The sequence below is a fragment of the Cylas formicarius genome, unplaced genomic scaffold, assembly GCF_029955315.1.
Source record: "Cylas formicarius isolate icCylForm1 unplaced genomic scaffold, icCylForm1.1 PGA_scaffold_6__28_contigs__length_40554024, whole genome shotgun sequence".
Taxonomy (NCBI): Eukaryota; Metazoa; Arthropoda; class Insecta; order Coleoptera; family Brentidae; genus Cylas; species Cylas formicarius.
In genome coordinates, this window is record NW_026844347.1 from 24036737 (window position 1) to 24055038 (window position 18302).

Here is an 18302-nt window from a genome sequence, read left to right on the forward strand (position 1 = left end):
GTCGATTTTGTTTAATTTGTCGGCGTTTTCGTATAAATTCTGGATTTTGCGAATTTGAAACTGGGACGTCGTGTCGCGCAGAATGGCGTCAAATATTAAAGACTGTACGTTCTAGGCTTGTACCTTTTGTCCGATCTGCGTCATTACTATTAAATAATATTAATTGTTATATAGTCGACGATCAGTAAATCGCATGTGGTCTTTAATTTATTTGAATGTGGGTCTGTGGTCTCATAATTTGATAATCTGAAATAAACTTAAATTCACCACCAATATCAAAGTAGACATAAAACGTGCACCACTTATGTGTAAAGCTATTGGCAAGAGAAATTGTGATTAAAAAAATAAATTTTTTAATGTACTACCCGTTACCTTTAACGTAATAGTTACTGTATTATCAGCATATACAGAGCCTCTATATCTCTAATAGCTATATGGTTAAACTTAACTAGCCACAAAGATTTGATCAAACAGTCAAAAAATGGATTCTTAAACCAAATAGAACTTTCTTCACGAATATTGCAGTAGGGCAGAATTAGGATATTGTGTATTTCGGTCAACTCTTTGCGCGCTTTCAAGAGATCAAATCATTTAGCTTACTATTGTGGCGGAACAATTCGAAAAATAAATGTTTTTTCGGTTGTGGAAATCAAAAGACAAGAGACAGACACTACTTACCGATCTGATAACAAATTTTATAGGCTCACCACAGACTAGTAGGTTTCATTACTTCCGTGTGTTTTGTATTTATTTTATTTTATTGAATTATTTAAGTAAATAAACAATATTATTATCATTAATCTGAATAGACCAAGTGTTCCCTTTTTCAATGGGATGGTACGGGTAACATTTAGCTTCAAGGTATTATGCAACTGAATGCACAACTTTTATTCAATTTAACCGACTCTGAGGGCTTAAATGGCACATAATTTTAATAAATAGGTATAATAATAACTATTGATAAAAAAATCAAAATTTAAATGTTCTCTAAAAATTATTCGTAGTTTTGCCAGAGAATAATTCAAATGTGTGTCGGGTAACTTTGTAAGTTTTGCTTAAATTGATTTGGTTTAGGTAAATGAATCCAATAGTATGACAAGTTACAGTTTAGTTATGAGTTGCGTATTAATTTCATTTTTTATACTTTATAGTATTTTTTATCATATAATACTTACTGTTCTACTACTAAAATTATTTTTAAATGTTCAGATTGTAGTACATTAGTCAATGACTAATGAAAACTAATGAAAACTAAATTTGTCTTTATTGCTGTAACACGTTAAATAACGCATAATGAATTTAAAATTAACGGTTATTATATTTAGAAAAAATACTAAAAATAAAATGTTATGGCCAAAAATGTGAATCATGTTGATAATGCACGTGCATTTGCATCTGCGTTTCTGATTACAAAATCTTCTCAACCTTGTTTTGAATATTAGCATTGTGTTTTTAATATATAGCAATAATAAAAATAAATTTAGTTCTGGGTTAATACGCGACCGATGTATTATGATTAACGTATCTTTTTTGTATGATTGCTATTGTTTTGTGATTAGTTTTAATGACTAAAATTTGAGTCATAAATATATATTATATTTTTCTCAAAACTCAGTGAAAGTCATCACACATATTCGAAGAATTAATGTAAGTGGCCCGCCATAAAATTATACTTGCAACTACTTACTGACTAGTTTATTTCGTAAATAGTTTTTGCTAATCCGTGCGAGACCATATAAATCCATTAAATATGCATTTCGTTCTTTGTCCGTGGTCTATAGAAAAAAATTGCTGCCGGTAATCTTTAAATATTTTCGCCGCTACAAAAATCTTTTATAAATAGCCATGACGCGAGAACCAGGATATAAAAATATATCAACGAACAATCTTGGCAATTTTTTGTTGAAACAAGGGAATGAGTAATAAAGCAGGTAATAGCTTTCAAATAATATTACAAATAAGTAATTGCCGTATACATTACAGTGTCGAAACGCATATTTTAAAAACTGTCTTTTGATATGCTCGTGGTTGGTTTTGTTACTCGGGATATTGAAATTGAATTGTCACCAGAGCTACTACCAAATTGTTAAGAGTTGTTCAAGATTTCAAGAGAGTCAGTGACCCAATCAAATGAAAAATTAATCAGTATTCTGTCTGAATAATCAGCACCAGTATTTCATACCATACTTATTCTACGAGTATTTTATAGACAAATTTTGCAAACGGCAAGAATACATTAACTGAGTAATATGTCATGTGACCATTAGACAAACGTCAATACTCAATACTAAATACAAAATCAGTATTTAAGTTCGTGACTAAAATACCAGAAACGCCCGAAGAAGCTCGCATGGTGTTTGATAAAGCTGACATTTTAAAATGACATTTTTCACGCACCTGATCAGTGCATAATTAAGTAAAAAAAGGTGTTTGTTATAGCCATATTGGATTGTTAGAGTTTTTAAAGTTTTATATTTTAACATTATAGTTCGATTATGCGTTAACTTATCGAAAAGATGAAAGCTAGTCTGGATAGGGTTTCTTACATAGGATCTAGCGGTGTCGTTAGTTATCTTCTAAAACTCATAAATTTTTGTATATAAATTAAACTTATGTTTGTTTAATAAAACTCCCCGGATATCTTTTAGCAATTTTATTAATTTTATTAACACCTTTTTTCCATGATCCAAAACAAAACTAGGCTAATAAAATTATTAAGAGACGTATAGGGTATACAATTTAAAAACACACAAGTTTATATATCAAAATTTGGCAATTTCAAAAAAATGAGTACGCCACTACCAACCAAATCAATTTTGACATTTTCGATTTGATTTAAGTATAGCCGAGTTACAAAGGGTGTCCAAGAATTTTCCAGTTGACTATGACATTTCTCTTTGTGCCACCTTTCATTTTATAAAAAAGTTGGCTTGGGGCCTCAACACGCTGGCTTTATTAATAAAACTTAAACCATCCAAAATTGTGTTTTAAGTCTTTTTTTGCAATAATACTGCTGAAAAAATTATTGCTGTTATTTTCTGACGAATGATAGTCCGCCTTTATCGGAGGTTCTTTTAAGAAGCTAAATTATTATAAATTTTAACTTTAACAAATATCTTAAAAAAATATTATATAATCAAGTGTAATGCAATTTCAGTAAGAATTACATCGATAAATAAGGTAATTAAAGAACGAAAATAATCCATTCTCGCATTTATACAGGGTGATCCGTAAGAAATGAGAAATCGTAGGTTCCGGACATCAAATTGTACCACAAAAATGCTTTAACAAAATGTTGAACGTTTAACAGACGCAGCAGGGTGTATTAAATTTGATTTAATTTGATAATCTATTATTTATTTTTTATTTTGATCATTTTTGTGTGTGAGAAATCTGAATTTGATTTTTTTAGGTTGCTTGTTCCACAGATTTCAATATAATATTTTTATTATAACTTTTGTCTCACTTTGAACAAGGTACCTTCTTTGTTCCGAACGGCATCAAGTTCTTCATGAATGTTTTTGTAGAACATCCTCGCGTGATGTGATTTCTTCATTATAAACTAAGTCTTTCAGGTGGCCTCAAAAGTAGAAATCTAGGGGGTTGAGGTCGGGACAAAGAGCTGGGCAGGGACATTCATTCAGAAAACATTTTTTTCTTTAAAATATATATTTTTCGTCCAAAATTTCTAAAAAAGTTTCGGGTAAAAAAGTTTTAATGAAAATATTCCATTGAAAGGCATTTAAATAGTGCCATCTAAAAGAAACCTAGAAACTAAGTTCGGATTCAAATTTCTTATCCCTAAAAACCGCGTGGTCCTAATTTTAAAAACATACTGATTATGAAATTATGGCATAAATATGAAATTTCAAATTAAACTTTAAGACTTTTGAAACGAGCAACATTTTATTGAAGCATTTTTGGTTCAAACGGTATATATTGATGTCTAGAGTTTACGGTTACTCTATGACCCATTCATTGCGGACCACTGGACAAGAGAAAGACAAGAATCCCCATTTCCCTCATTTATCCTCCACGCCGTTTCCATTATCGTTTGGATCGAGTTCACTGTCATCGAGTGACGAAAAGACGCCCGTAATCATTCGCGCGTAACGTTATTCTTCAGAAAAAATCCCGAAAATGTTTTAACGAAATCCGCCCAAATATCTGCCGTTCTTCTTCGAACCAGATGCAATTATGAAAACGTTAACCCGATCGTAAATGTCATCGCGTTCCGCGATAAGAATTCGTCGTAAACGTTATTCTTCCGCTTAATTTTGCAAATCTCTTTAATTATTCTCTTAACGCGGCCCGACGAACCGTTAAAACCGAAGATAAAACGGTAAAACGATAAATCGCGGAGAACCGGAAAGTTCGACAATTGTCACAATTGCACACTGTCCGGATTAGATCTGATGTACGGCTTTGTTTCGTTTCTAATTATTTCGACACGCGATCCACGTATTCATAATTAAGCGGCCGAATAAAAGCGAACGCCCAATACAAACGTATACACGTACCATATTTGCAATAACTGTAGTTTTAATATTTGAACGTCGCTGCAGCAGCGAAAAATCCGTATTAGAATGCCGAGGTACAGTTAATGCATTACATTGTTAAGTAGCTATTAAAATAATTGCATAAAACGTTTAATACACATACTCCTCGAGACGAATAATTATTAAATTCGTATTTGCTTACCTAAAATACCCGTACACGTACTTCAGTAATTAATTGTCAATATTTCCATGGAGTAAGTGGTAAGCGTGTCGCATTCCTACTCCCAGAAACGTTGACTACTATACCGGAACAAGCATCTGCTACCGCAAAGATCACGCTGAAATATGTTTGAGTCATTAAAATAAATTCTGGATTGTATCATTTCGTTGGAGTTGAGTATCTTCAGCTAATAGCTTACGAATTTTCAATATAGCAAATTTTCTGGGAAAATTAACAATTAGAATCACAAATGGCACTGAAAGTATCATCGTCATTCGAGCCCACGCATGGAAACTAAGGGGCATCAAACATTTTCAATTTCTTCCTATTCAACGATTCTCTCACACGACCATTACCAGGGGACATCCATTGAAATATCAGGTAAGCGTCTTTTAAGATATCTAGTAAACTATTTTGCAATAATTATCTCCAATTATATGGTCGAGAAGATATTCAATCCAATCAATTAAAGATTTACACTAAACTTGTGTCGACAAAAAATTTGGATATGAAGAATTTGTCCATTATAGGCAGTGAGATCTTTAGATATAAGTGTGGGATTGAATTGAAGTATAGTATACTAAATTGATATAATCAATGATAATTGCTTAAGTTAAATTTATGCTTATTTTAGTAATAATTACAGATAATTTGATAATAATAACTGTTGAAGTGTTTAATTGTTTGACATCATTGGAAATTTAGTGTCTATAAATATTTTTAATTGTGCATTATACCATTATAAAGAATACTAATTATTTGTTTTTGAGAAAATATAAAACTCAAAATAAAATAGTTATTTTGCACCTTTCCAAATATATTCTAATTCATATTTTATAATTTTATTCTTTGGCGTCGCTTGCATTGTAGCATACTCTGAATGCTAAAGAATATTTCAAAAAATATAAAGTACATAAAAAAGTAATAGGTCTACTATTTGCTAAAAATTGACTTTGAGACTTTGAGACTTTGCATAAGTGAGTATCTATAGGGAGACATAAGTTCAAAATAATTCCAGCTATCATTCATTAAAAATTTTCTATCGATGTATTAAACAAAGAGCAAAATAACGAATAAGTGACAACGAAAATCTCACTTTATAGTTCAGCGAAATCGAAGATAACCCTACCGGTTGTTTTTGGATTCCGAGAAAACAAATTCCCGAATAAAATAAACAAAAATATATCTTAAACAAATCAATGAGCATTTATGGCCGTTTACACACAATCCTCTAACGGCACAAATTGTATGCAAATAACTTACGGTTCCGGAAGAACCCACGCAGCTTTCGGATAGGCTCTGGGTGTTTAATTTTATACGATTATGTAAGGATGGTACATAAGTCGGTAATATGTCTAAATATAACTTTCCAAAAAGTACGCTAGAGAAAACTATTAACTTGACTCAATGAGCTACAACAAAGTTGTTCTTGATCTTGAAGGACGGCAAGTTTGTAGAACTTTATTTTTTTTTGTTGAAATAAATGCTTGTCTTATTAGGTTATCCAAAACGCCAGAGAATTGTAATACATATTATCAAATATTTTTTTTTAGAAACTGGCGTTAAGAAGAAAGATTTTTATGAAACTAATAACTTCTATGCAAAAATATTGCATAAAATTCAAAAATGCATATATTACTTTTCTGGCCTATTATAATAATATTTTGTTATTGATTAAAGTCTTAAAGAAACTTAATTTATCTAAATAAGAACCTGTTATTGATTTTTTTCTCGTATTCTTCTCAAAGATTGGTTTTGCATCAGAACTGTCTTTTATTTTTTATTATTTTATTTTTGATTAATGCTAGGTTTTTCGAGTAGAAAACTTGGTATGCAGCAACTTGTATGTACATATATAATGAGTTCAGCTGCATATCTAAAATGTCTAAATTAATACATTAAAAGAACAACGGTATCTTTGTTCAAGAGTAATTGAGAGACTTAACAGTAATTGAGCTTTCCAAACAGAAAAGGGGTTAAACCAATATGTTTCTCTTATATAATATTATCATCATGGGAGTTAGATTTCGTCCTATATAAGAAATATTACATAAAAATAGATAAATGTAAATGGTTTTAATGTTACGTTATTATTGTATTTTTTTGTGTTCAGCGAAAATACTTACGGCAGAGAAAAGTGATAAATTAACTTTAGTAAATTTCCGTTCTCTAAATTAGACCACTAAATATTAATGCATTTGAATTTTCGGAGAATGAGAAGGTTCGAAACGAACCTTGTTATTCAAATGAGTCTAAAATTAGTTTCGTAAGCTTGAGAAGACATCCGGTTTTCGCGAGACGCAACTTTTTTTATCTTCGAACGTACGATTCGCCCGCCTCTATCTGGTCGAAAGATCTCCAAGTCTTCTCTGGATGCTAATTGTGAGAATTCGAGTGTATTTGGCGCTGCCGCGGCCTGTGTGGGTCAGTTACCTTAAAATCTCGATTAAAATTCGGCTGTACGGTACTTGCAAGAATGAGCCGGATTTTGTGCGCCTGGCCGCGTTGCCGCATTTCTCAATAAATTTGCGATACTATTAATACACTAAATTTTATTCATATTCTTCTGAGCAACAATAGTCACCTCTTTTTTAAAACAAAACCTTGTTTTTCCTAATTTTTTGTTTTGAATATTAAAAAGTGTTTTTTCTTTTCTTTTTTCTAGTTGTGAACTGTTGTCATTTATGTGAATTTTTGTTTTATATACCCACCAACACTAATGCCAAATGCGAAAGTCCAATTTTTGGCTGAATCGATACACGGATGCAGTTATTATTTATTAATCCAGCTCAAAAAAACTCCCTCAAAACAAAATAGACGCAAAATCATTATGGCTCACGTACCCATCATTCATCATTCTGCAAATAAAACGTTTTTTACTCTCCTCCATATTTACAATTAACTTGTTCGGTTGTTGCAATTGGTACTGAAAATATTCTTTTACATTTTTGTATTATACAAAGCAATTGAAAGTGCACAAAGAGTGTTAAAGAACAATCTAAATTGGTGAGATTTTTTAATTTTAAAATAAAAGAAAACTGCAGAAAACCCAGTTAATTTCTTTAATAATATTTTTTCTTCCAATAATCGAGTTCTAAAAACCACTTTTTAGGATATTTGCCACAAAATAAATGCAATTTCTTATGCATCCATCATCCAATATTTTCCAGTTACATATAAAGTGTTTTTGTTCTCCTGTAGATTTATAAAAACTTAACTGGATTAGTTCTTTTTTTTCTTATTCAGGGCAATTGCAAGTGTATAATGTTGGCAACAGAAGATGGTTAATTTGTTTGGAAGTCCAATATAGGGAAATAAATAACAAACATGGAAGACAACATCAATTCAAAGATGAGGAGCAATCTATATTAGTCAGATTTTTTAAAATTAATAAAAATATTATTATTATTTATTTATTAACAGTTATCAGAGTATTTACAACAAGAAAATGTAATAATATTAATTATTATTATTATTATTAATTATAATAATAAAAATAGGCTGGGTTGGAAAAGATTTTTTAATATTTTTTGTTATAGAAAGCAACTGGAGGTGCTTAGTGAATGTAAAGAAGTAAATAACCCATCAAAACGTTAATCAATTCAATTAAGGAGCAATCTATATCGTTGAGAATTTGGCAACACGGTCCGAAGTTCTATACGCAAAAGTGATAGGAAAAAAAGCAGATAGAACCCGCGGTTTAATACCGGATGCCGGTAATTTGGCCTTCTAAGGTCGGATGTTTCGGATTTTGAAGCGCAAACACGGCAAATCGCGAAATTTTACGCCATGTCGATGCTCCAGCAGTTTGGCAAACAACCGTAAAAGACGCAAGATCTTCGTGTTTTTCTTTCATAGATTGCCCGAGTCGTTAATGAAGATATTGACTTTAGGGAATCGTGGCGACCGCACTTTTGTTTTGGTCGGCTTTGGAATTCGTCAACAAAAAATCGACTTAATTAAAACATGACTGGCAGAGATCGACATCCCACTTCGATATGATTACAGGTTTTATTTGTGCAGGAAATGTCGGTTTTCTTCTAACTTTTTAGCGAGATCTAAATCCAAGATACCAAGTGCAGAGAAAGTTGCATCATCATTCAACTTCAAGAAATTTTAATTTCTTTTATCAATCTTTTGACTACCAATAAATATTCATCTATACTGATAACATTGAATAGTTGATATTAATTGGTAATTTTGTATTATTAGAAATGTTAAGCTCAACTCTGGATATTTGGAAAATTAGTGAAGAACCGTAATGCATATTTTTCATGTAGTTTTTTGGGTTGTGTTAATTTTCTATGCAAATTTGTTTTGGACAAATTTTGCAATTGTTTCACTGGTAACAGAGCCGTTTCTTGACGGTTTATGGAGTACTGTTTTTTGCGGTTATTGCGTTAATCTGCAACACCAGAATTTAATAATAATATAATAATAATCAGCATTATTCATAATAAACAAAATATGAATGTACAAGAATATGTATGTACATTGTGAAGTCTTGCCTAAGGCTATTCAAACCTTACCATATAGTAAAGTGCTTATCTATGGATGTTCAGCAAATTGGAATCCAGCTGGACGAAGGCTACGTGGTGAGTCACTAAATGAGTTTCGTCAATATTGATTTTCAAAATTGCCATTTAGAAATTTCTGTTTATTTTCTTCCCAAAATGCAACAAGAATTAGTGTGAATTTATTATAGCAGACACTCTTCATAGATCATCGACAAATAAGTGAAAATATTAATTCGATGGATAATGATTTAACACTAAAAAATTATATAGAGCAATCTCTTATACTCACCTGCCATTAGGAAATAAAATTGTGAGGCAAACTTTATCATTTTTTCCAGTTCTACAACCGGAAAACTTCTACTTTAAAATTTTTTCACTCGAAAACCTTGAACATGACAAAACTTAGGTATCTCAATCATGTACTTTTCACGTATATCATTTACGATTCGAATATTTCAGTGAAGTATTAAGTATCCATTTGAAGGCTAGGCGAGAAATCATTTCAATTAAAGCTATGGAAAAAAGGAGCTGCGAAGCATCAGCCGGTAAACTGTCCAATAGACAAATAGTGGTACGGAGAACGTCAAAAATTAGAGAAGCTGAAGGGTGCAACAACTTAAAGTAACTGTGCAACTAGAAGCGTGTTTTTTCTTAGCGCCTTCATTATGTTTATTGGGCCGACATTAGCGGAATAATTAATGAGGATAATAAATCGCTGTGCCACCGTTCCGAGGAATTTGCCAATTTTAATGCCGATTCTGTGACTAATATTTTACACAAATTACGCGTTTAATGGGATTTATGATTTATCCCTGGCCATCAGTTTCGTTTCTTGGGCGCCAATTACGGACCATTCGCGGGTCGGAACTCGCGCGGGGCGATTGGCAAATTCTTTTGTTTTTGCCAATTTTTTTTTACGAGGCGTAATGACTGCGTACCGGTTTCGTTATCGCTTGTTTTGCTGATTTTTACGGCCGGTCGTAACGTTTAGAACGCTGATTTTTGTTAATTAAGTACACGCAGTCGAACTAAACGGAAGAACGAACGAAATGGTAAATGATTTTAAATTAATTGAAATTTATGTTTTCTTAATTCATAAAACTGAAGCTCTGACTTTTATATTAACGGGTAAATTGTATATTGTGTTCCAACGTACATATAAAATTGAAAACGTTATTTTGTCGAATTTCGATATCAAATCCTCATAGATTTCCGTTGAGTGTCCCATTAAAAGTTTTGGACAATTGAAAACGGGAACTTTTTGAAATTTGGTATAGGACCGTAATGGGTGATATTATGACAAATGCAGCGCGAAATATTTAGAATTCGAAATTGATTTGCTTACATAAATTTATTCTTGACTACGTCTAGCTTTATCTAGCCCTGAAATAGTATATATTTTTTTAGGTAAAATTTGTTTTCATGAGTCAGGCAGATACGCCATTTACTACCTTAATTCGACATTTTCAGTAAGAAAAATGGGCTTAGAAATGTAGATTTTCCGTTTGTATAAAATTTTTGACATCAAACAAGCAAATATTGATGAAAAATTTTTCTATTTTAAATTCTAATAGAATTATAGAGACTATTGGAAACGCGAGCCTACTAACGTACAATGTAACTGCATTTATAATCAGTCCAAAGTTTTCGACAATGCGGAACTCTTTATGAAGAATAACTTTTTCCCATATAACTCGGAATAGAAGCGTTTCCCATATACTGCCGACACACTGGATATTGGCGTTTTTTTTTTAAAAAAAGATTGATATATTTAATTGGTTAAACTGGAACCTGTGGTAGAAAATTCATATAACATTTGCTTTACAGACGTAACGAAACCACAACATATACAAGGTTCTAGGAGGACATTTCGCTAACCAAGGTGGCAACATCAGAAAATGAAGTAAACCAAAGTAAGTTTTGACATTTCTCTTGATTCAGTCGAACAAAGGCGAGATTTAAAGCCCACCCACGTGAAGCAACCGGCGATATCTAAAAGCGATATTTTCCACTAATAGTGACTTCTAAAACCTTTAAAATTTCATCATGCGTGTCGCTTATTACCTATCACCCACAGCAAAACGTGTATTTTATTACGGCCGGGTACTACTTAACGCAAAACGTTGTTATAACTTTTGTTTATTGCGCTGCATCTTGCTCTATCAATATCGGCGGATTAACAGCTTCACGAAGCTGCCAGAGCGAGATAAATATAGAAGACGATGCTATAAAACTGCATTGGCGGAGAACACTTATTTGCTCTCCTTAGGTAATTGAAATTAAGATCGGTAATCTAACTTAGAGCGGACACCCGCGGACAATATTTTTTCAATAACTATAACTGTCTAAAATTCAACTAAATTTCAATATAACCTTATGGTATAACGAAAGCGTTTAAATCATATCATAAAATGTTCAAAGTACAATGTGATTTATTTTTAAATTATTAATTTATTAGTGTGGGATTGAAGAATCCATTAATTACGGATTTTTGCTAAGGCAAGGAGCAGAAACTCACTGACGTATTATGAAAGTAGCTTATTAAGGGTTTATTTCAATCAGTTTTGATCAATGTTCATACCAAGTCTAATGAATTTCTACCCCAGTAAATCACTTTCGAAACTGTAAATTCTGATAAAAGTCACAAGGACTAGCTCTCCATCATTAATTTTTAATATTTGCAAATAGATGATGAAAACCTTACTTAGGGCTATTTGCGCCTAATACCTCGTCTACTTATTAATATATAACAATAAACTCTCTGAATATTTGAACGTTTATGAACAATATACTATAAGGGGTGTCAAGCTGAGAAACCCCAAACGTTTATAATCGAATCATATCAAATTCAAATTGCTCTCCGTTTTAGAGAAAATTGATTAAAACGTTATTAAAATTGGGAAGTTGAACATAAGTATTTCGTTTTATTATTTAACCATTATATTTATTATTTATTCTTCATTGAGATCAAAATTATTCGGCACGGAAAAGGCCACCAACAAAAAAAGGATCGGATTTGGTTATTTGCAAGTAACCCCAAAAATTTTATTATTATTATCGCCTACCAAAGTGCAACTTTATGTTATGCTTATATTACGTAGAATTATTTTGTTTTTATTCATTTCAAGAATTGATTCACTCTTTATAATAGTTAAGTGGTAATAAATATGGAATTTTAACTTTTGTGATTATACACAGGGTTGTTAATAATAACTATTAATATAAGCAACCAAAATCATGGAATATTATAACATTATTTTATGTAAGGCTAAATTTGTTCATTTAGTAGACCTTAATTCTAATTTGCCATGTATAATGGTGGTAAATTAAAAAATATGTTTTTGTGGTTCTAGCAAAATGTGTAATGTGAAAATTTTGCATTTTGTATTGACATTTTATTGCAAAAGCGTTTTGCTATGCCGTCGCGAACTACTATTAAAACAAAGAGAAATGCATTGGACGTAGTACGTAAAAAACGCGACAAACTTTACACGCAGCTAAACACGAAACGTCCATGTTTCGAGCAGATTTACATCGCCCGGCGAAGATTTGTTACAAATTTAATGTATGTAAATAGTCGAAAAATGGGGCAGTGTGCGAGTTGATGTCCCAAATTAACATAATTGCGTCAAGAAAGTGTTTTACTGAACTTGATATAACTCAGACTACGTAGTATGTCGATCACATAGCGACCATACAAATTGTTCTATTGTCTACTTGGAGTCGTGTAATGAATTGTTTCTGGTTTGGGACAGAGCCGTGTTTTACAATTGTCGGCTCAAGTGAAAGATACGTCATAATGTCACAGAATTTATGATATATTCGTGATATATGGCCAAAAAATTGGATCCTGATAATTCGATTCTAAAAATATTTCTTTCTAAAGCTAAAAATAATAATAAGAAAATAATATTTAGAATAATTTAAGTGCTGAATACAGACCTGTGAGTCAAGTAACACAGATTATATTGTCTCGTTATTATTTGCAATGAATGTCATATTTATGGCTCGTAGCGATAAATCGCTTGTCACTTATCGAACCTATCGATTACTATTATATTTTAATAAAAGTCGCTGTCGCTCCTTGACATAACAATTACGATGGATGGATGAAGGTGAGTATTTCAATTCAACAACTACAAACTTTGGTTCCTAGATGAGATACGACCAATGCAGATACTATAAAAGAAGTGAAATCTGAATATGTAGCGACATTTTCGTTTACGGTTCATTTAATTTTAACTGAGAATTTTTTGTAAAGGTTTTAACTAAGTTTGCACATTTAACCATGATTGAGTCGGGAAGAATAGCTTCATATATCGATTGTCTATCTTTATACGTTAGTACCTATATTGACAATAGTTGCGAAAACTGACACTTTGTTCAACGTTAGCTAATTATATTCGTTATGGTTAAATTTATCCTACGCTTTAAATTGGCTGTTCGAGACGACAAGCTTTGCAGGAAGTTCTTTGTAATAAATATTGAACAATTAAGTAATTAGAACGTCGATTTTTATGCTTGAATAAGTGCCTCGGTGGTATCTTTTGGAGATTGCAGGCTAAGGAGTTTACAAAATTCCCTTGCTTCGTTTTGTTATCCCATTCATTTGCAAAGTATTGACCTAACAACGCAAGATACTTTTGTGTAGACACATTGCACATTTCATTGCATATCACATGTCGCTCTACTAAAATTTTTGCGCCAAGATCATTAAATTCTTCATGTCATCTGTATTTTTTCTAAACTAACCTATCCGGGTGAAAATTCGTATAACATCAATTACTGGAAAATTTGGACTCCAAATTTCCATTATTCACACAATCATTTTTTTTTAATTCCGATGAAATGTCACTTTGTTCAAATGAAACAATTATAAAATACTGACAAACCAAAACGTAATTGCGGTATCAAAAGTTTAATGCATTGATGCTTCTTTTTACAAACTTGACCATCAGGCTTGTGTCAGGAAACAGATTGCTCTAGGCCATTTTTTAAACACATGATTGATCCAAGAGCGAGTAAATTGAGTACTTATTTAGTAAAACTTGCTTTAAGTTAATTAATTTTTTCTTTCAGAAGGATTTGCTTCTCAAAAAGTAGGTACTGCTATACATACTGACATAAACAGTCAGTCAGACTTATTATTATTCATCACACTTACTGCAGTCTAGTATATTTGTATATTTATATATTGATTCACATTTTTGTTCTTTTACTTGACAATATACATATGATAATTTGATTGTTTTCAGAAAACGGCCAGATTTTTGAGAATTTTGGTGTGTTAATTTTGGTTAGTGATATGCTAACGTCAGAGAAATACAAAATAAATAAAAAATATAGACTTTTGATCATGTTTATATTGAAATATAATAATAAATATTGTTTCTTGCCAAAAATAATTATTGGCCTGAATACCCACAACTTACAACAAATCATATCGTTAAGTTATTGAATACCCGCTCATTACTTCTGAATTTTGAACAAGCTTACCCTAGAAAATAATAAGCCTCGTATAAGCCTATTTATAACATTAACTTCTTCAGAGTATGAAAACGAAATATCAAAAGAACTGCCGAAAACTAGACAATATGAACAGCAGAAAAAAAAACAATTTAATCAATTTTCCGCAATTATTTCAATAACTAATTACCAAATCCTGTTTGATGTACATCGATATAATGCGAGCATTAGTCATCATTACCTGCATAAAAGCAAACATACTCCAGACAATATATACGTGATTCATTGGGAATTTCTCGAGCACAATATGTAGGTATATCTATAAAGCGTTCCCCTCTCGTTCACCAAGTAACCTGGTGCTTGTCGTGGAGATGACTCGATTGTCCATCGGCCATGCGATTCCTCGCCGCCGCCGCCGCCGCCGGATTGCCCCTGACCTCTCGAACCGACGGTCACGATGCTAACGACCTCTGCACGGCGGCAAGCAGAAACCGAAGAGGCTACGATGTTGTCAGATTTTTTCCATTCACCTTCTTGCTTTTTTTATGTTTCTGAAACTCTGTATTTTTGGACGATATATATATGAAACTAAACGAGCTTGTTGTCAATTTACGAAATCGTTAAAATAGTAGAGGTGCAGATTTAAGTAAACAGACTTCCTAGTTATTCGTGAACGATCTGCCCAATACGCTAGTAGGTTCATTACATATATATCGATAAATAAGTCTTATTCAAGATAAAAAAATCTTCCGTTATGATATGATAGTGCCACAGAATAATTTAAAACGCTTTCCCACCAATCATATCTGTTGCTTTTTCGGAAAATTAATTGATGGCTTTTAATCAATATTCACTGGAGATGCGTTTAAAAGAATAATTTTTAGGCTAAAAAAACTAATGGAGTATCTAATTTATTTTCCTGTTGCTTCCTAAATCATACACTAAAAACAGATGCCTAGGTACATTATAACTAAGCCGTACGCATCATGTAATTCGTCGGTCCTCGGATTCTTGCACAAGATGGTTTGGTTTGGATCCGCTAAGAAAACATGTCAGTAGGTACAATATAATAGAATATGGTCATCACCCAAAAATACAAATTGGTAATAATTTCAATATATTTTGTGCTATGTTAACTTTTTTAGTTAATTCGAAATTATACAATTGATAAAAATAGGGCTACAGGTATAAACTATGTTTTAACAACAAATTATATGCATGATATGAAAAATAATTTTATGAAAAAAATAAATTCGTCTAGGGAGAGCAAGTAAAGTAATACTTTTTCTTAGTTGCATTGTGGATTAATATTATAATATCATAAGGTTTATTTAAATAGGTTGGTTCTTCCTACTAGTGTCGGAAAAAGGCGCAACAGCGGCAACACGGTGCGAAGCTCGCGAAAAGCTATTTGTCTCGATGGAGTAGTATTCTTCCGGTTGCACAATCCGTATAGGGGCAATTGGGTTAGTATCAAGCCACCATGCCGTCGTATTTATTATTATATTCCACTAGTTAACTTACATTATTGCCAGCCGGGAAATTTTAAAATTAATTTTAACGTTTGCATCTTTATAGTGCGATCCTTTAAATCGCGCACACATGCATGGCATCCGATGCCTTAAATGTCCATTTCTAACTGTTCGGTGAGAATTGCTCAGAGAAGAATGCGTGAAATATTCCTCTTCTTCTTCTCTTCTTCGTTTTGCTTTTGTTGGCGAATGTGAGTGTGTGTTAGATTTGCGGATTGGTAACGCCTGCGATTAGTTATTAGCTTGCGCATTAACTTGAGACTAATTTTTAAATTGAAAAGCTTTTCTTATTACCGAGTACGTTTTGCATGAGTTGTGGCCGTTCTTTTGTCTTGTAAAAACCAAAGTTTTAAAAAGCTGCCGCAGATGTTGTCTCGTAATTTTTGTTTTTTTTCGTATAGTCATTTTCATTTTTCCTGGTATATTTTTTGTTTTGCTTAATTTTGCATTAAGCCTCCAGTCAGTGAACTCGAACTAAACTGGCAAGGCAATGCCGTGCTCAAAAAACGAGGGAAATATTGCAATGGTAAAAGACTAGCTAGTAATGTGTGTTGCGTTTCTCCGACTCCTTTTAATAAATGGGAGAAGTGGATGTTCTCTTTGCTGGATTATTTTATTTACACATTATTGTTAGGCCATTAAAAAAAAGCGCATAAAAATAAACCTTCCAGTTCTTGAGCTTCTGAAATGGCCACTAGAAGTCGGAATTGTTATTTTGAAATCTCAAGCCTAGTTTCAACAGAAACTTCTGTTATTGACAAATTCAAATGATTTGTGAAAGGACAATTGTTAATTTGGAATGTATTATTTCCTTCAAAAGAGATGTTTTATTCATTTTTGAAATGGTTTTCCACCCTTCACTACTCAACAATTGATTGATTGAAAAAATAATTGGCACTACCAAATATTTGATAACGGTTAGTTTTGGTTAAGCATGTCGAAACGTAGTAAGACAGCTACGGGGTAATTTGGTCTCACCATTCGAAGGTATTGTAAAATTAATAAAGATAATTAATACTATTTACATATCTTATGTATTCCTACTGCGTCGGTTGTTGGTAAATCGATGTTGCTGACGATGACGTTTCGCAAATCATCAAATCATGCTATTGCTTTCTTCATAATATATAATAATAATATTAAATTAGAATTTTAATTTAGTAAATTCTGCATGAAAGAAAAAAATGTCTCTCAGCTTTAAAATAGAACTCTTTTAACTATGGTTAACATTAGAAATTTTCGGAGAAGCTGAGTTTTACAACTCAAGATAATAATTACATTCCTTTTTCAATATAGGACGTCCGTTTGCCTAATTCCGTACCTCGTTGCTCTTCCTGGGACATATATTCAATGCTGCACCCATATGCAACAATAGTATATTATGCAACAAGTGCGGTAAACGGCATTTGACTCACGAGTTTATTTGACACGAGCGGAGCGAGTTTTTAATAAACGAGTGAGTTAAAAATTTGAAAGCGTGGGAAATATCTCCGAAAACATCCGATTGATCTCAAATCCTTGCGGTAAAATCCCGGAAATGTCCGAAGTGGATCGGATTCATGGGAAACAAAACTGACTTGGTAAAGTGACGCTTCCTGCACGCTAGATCGGTTGGAAATTAGGTATTTTACAGACGGGAGTAGAAAAAATAATTTTCCATTCCAAAAAATGTTTCCTAATTAACACCAGCAAGAAATTATTCGTAGGTATTCTACATAGGCAAGATTGTTATGAAAAATATTCAAAATATTCTTAAAGCAGTATAAAGGATCTATGTGTAATGTAAGAAGCTTTTCTCACTCTAAAAATCTCTAAATATCCAATTATGTACTCATCGAACGTGTGCAAAGTGTCACTTTAAGACCTCAGCTTCGTTCAGCACTGTGCGACTTTCGACGTTTTCGGTATTTTGTTAACGAATTCGGGAGCAATCGGATGTTTTCGATAGATTATAGCCAATGACATTGACAGTTCTCATGGTCTCATCGTACGTCACTGAATGTATTCGTGATTTCGTGATGCTTTGCAAAAGTGTACCCTAAAACTAATGGATGTGTGTGTGAAGTTT

At 32.3% G+C, this 18302-nt stretch overlaps 1 protein-coding gene across 2 annotated transcripts in view; it reads left to right on the plus strand.

The window, feature by feature from the left end:
* Nucleotides 1-18302, plus strand: part of LOC132703290 (uncharacterized) — a 58385-nt gene that overhangs the window by 25385 nt on the left and 14698 nt on the right. Inside the window, exon 3 of one of the 2 annotated variants that reach the window (XR_009619051.1) lies at nt 11064-11150. The exons of the other annotated variant lie outside the window; for it this stretch is intronic. The gene's annotated coding sequence lies outside the window, so the exon portion shown is untranslated. Of the gene's footprint in view, nt 1-11063; nt 11151-18302 lie in introns of those variants that run through there. 2 annotated transcript variants of the gene reach the window in all.